The sequence below is a fragment of the Pipistrellus kuhlii genome, unplaced genomic scaffold, assembly GCF_014108245.1.
Source record: "Pipistrellus kuhlii isolate mPipKuh1 unplaced genomic scaffold, mPipKuh1.p scaffold_m20_p_38, whole genome shotgun sequence".
Lineage (NCBI taxonomy): Eukaryota > Metazoa > Chordata > Mammalia > Chiroptera > Vespertilionidae > Pipistrellus > Pipistrellus kuhlii.
In genome coordinates, this window is record NW_023425538.1 from 1,643,135 (window position 1) to 1,645,537 (window position 2,403).

Sequence of the window (2,403 nt, forward strand, 5' to 3'; positions counted from 1 at the left end):
CTCCTCTCCGGCTCCGTCCTCTCCGCGTGTGTGTGCAGCATGTCTCTGTACCTTAGGCTTTTACAGCTCTTCTGATTTTCCTTCTGGTTTTCTCTTTCCTTCTCGTTGTAGAATTTCCAGTCAGTCAACTTTCCTGTAGCTCTGGGCATTGTCCATTTTATATTTTATTGAAATTGTTGTGTGTGGCTGCGGTTAGGTGTTTACTCGTGCAGCCATCTTGGATCCTCCTCCAAGTTGGCCTCTTCCACGTTGATATCCAGTTCTCATTTCTTAAAAAAAAGAAAGAAAAAAAAAAAAGCTATTTATTTGGAGATAATTTCACACAGACAAAAGCAAAACTAAGATAGTACAAATAACATATACACTTTTTACTCAAATTCTATTAATATTTTTTTTATTTACTTTTTTTATTTCTCCCTCTTCCCCTTGTTTTTTTTTTTTGTTGTTGTTGTTGTTGTTTTTTGTACCATGATGCTAAGTTACATACTCCATGACCTTTTATTCCTAAATACTTGGATGTATTTTCTTAAGAATGGAGATATACTATCTAATAAAAGACTAATATGGAAATTAACCATCACTTTGCTACACCGACAAGCCACATCCACCAGCCAATCAGGGGAGAGTATGCAAATTAATCCAACCAATATGGCTGCTGCCACAGAGCTAGTAGGAGGTTTGGGTTTTCCCAGCAATGGAGGAAGTCAAACTTTCTGCACACCCTGGTGGGCCAGGCCTCCACTCAAGGCTACCAAGTTTCAATTAAAGAAGATAAATAAATTCCAACAAAAATGACTGTGGCCAGACTAGACCGGAGGCCAAACTTGGGATCTGACAAGATGGCCGGGCTGCCCCACAGGATTATCAAGGAAACCCAGAGTTTTCTGGCAGAACCAGTTCCCGGAATTAAAGCAGAACCAGATGAGAGCAACACCCTTATTTTCATGTGGTCATTGCTGGCCCCCAGGATTCCCCCTTTGAGGGAGGGACTTTTAAACTTGAACTATTCCTTCCAGAAGAATACCCAATGGCAGCACCTAAAGTATGTTTCATAACCAAAATTTATCATCCTAATGTAGACAAGTTGGAAAGAATATGTTTAGATATTTTTAAAGATAAGTGGTCCCCAGCACTGCAGATTCGCACAGTTCTGCTATCGATCCAGGCCTTGTTAAGTGCTCCCAATCCAGATGACCCATTAGCAAATGATGTAGCGGAGCAATGGAAGACCAACGAAGCCCAAGCCATAGAAACAGCTAGAGCACGGACTAGGCTATATGCCCTGGGTAATATTTAAATCGATCTGATCATCAAGTGTGCATCACTTCTCCTGTTCTGCCAAGACTTCTTCCTTTTTTGTTTGCATTTAATGGACACAGTCTTAGAAACATTACAGAATAAAAGCCCAGACATCTTCAGTCCTTTGGTGATTAAATGCACATTAGCACAGCGTTTTTCAACCACTGTTCCGCGGCACACTAGTGTGCCGCGAGATGTTGCCTGGTGTGCCGTAGGTGCAGACAAGACAAGAATTTTATAATTTTTCACTATTTTGTTTACTTAATATTTCATAATAAAGTAATTATAAAATACTTTCTTTGTGTTTATTTGATTCCTATTCAAGAGAATTACTTTATATATAGTCAATATAGGCACAGAGTTAAATTTTTTAACATTTTCTAATGGTGGTGTGCCTCGTGATTTTTTTCATGAAACAAGTGTGCCTTTGCCCAAAAAAGGTTGAAAAACACTGCATTAGCATATCTATGTCTTGTCCTGATTCACTGTCATAAAGCATGAGCAGAGGCTAGAAGTACCATCTGGACTGTTGTGAAATGTTTAAAAGCAGTGACCCCTCTCTGCTTTTATTCATTTCTTTTTTTTAAAATATATTTTATTGACTTTTTACAGAGAGGAAGAGAGAGGAATAGAGAGCTAGAAACATCGATGAGAAAGAATCATCGATCAGCTGCCTCTTGCACAACCCCTACTGGGGATGTGCCCTCAACCAAGGTACATGCCCTTGACCGGAATTGAACCCAGAACCGTTCAGTCCGCAGGCCGATGCTCTATCCACTGATCCACACCGGTTTCGGTTCCTTTCCCCCTTTTTATGGTGATCTAATTGCATTGGTTAAATGCAGCTAACCAGTTCTTTAGAATATGCTCCCTAGCCAAGTCTAACTTTATTTAGATTCTGTAGGTGGACAAGCTTGATTATTTGAACCAAAATGGGAACATTAAACAAATACCATGGCCCTCACAAATAACATTGTGACTTTGCTGTCAAATGTAGAATCCCCCCTTCAGGAAAAGCTTGTGACCATTTTGTATGGCTTGTCTGGAAACTTCTGTAAATCTTATGTTTTAGTAAAATATTTTTTGTTATTCTAAAAAAAATTT

General features: G+C 39.2%; 1 pseudogene; it reads left to right on the forward strand.

The window, feature by feature from the left end:
* The first annotated feature begins 809 nt into the window (after positions 1 to 809).
* Positions 810 to 1,447, forward strand: LOC118702352 (annotated as a pseudogene).
* The last annotated feature ends 956 nt before the right edge of the window (positions 1,448 to 2,403 follow it).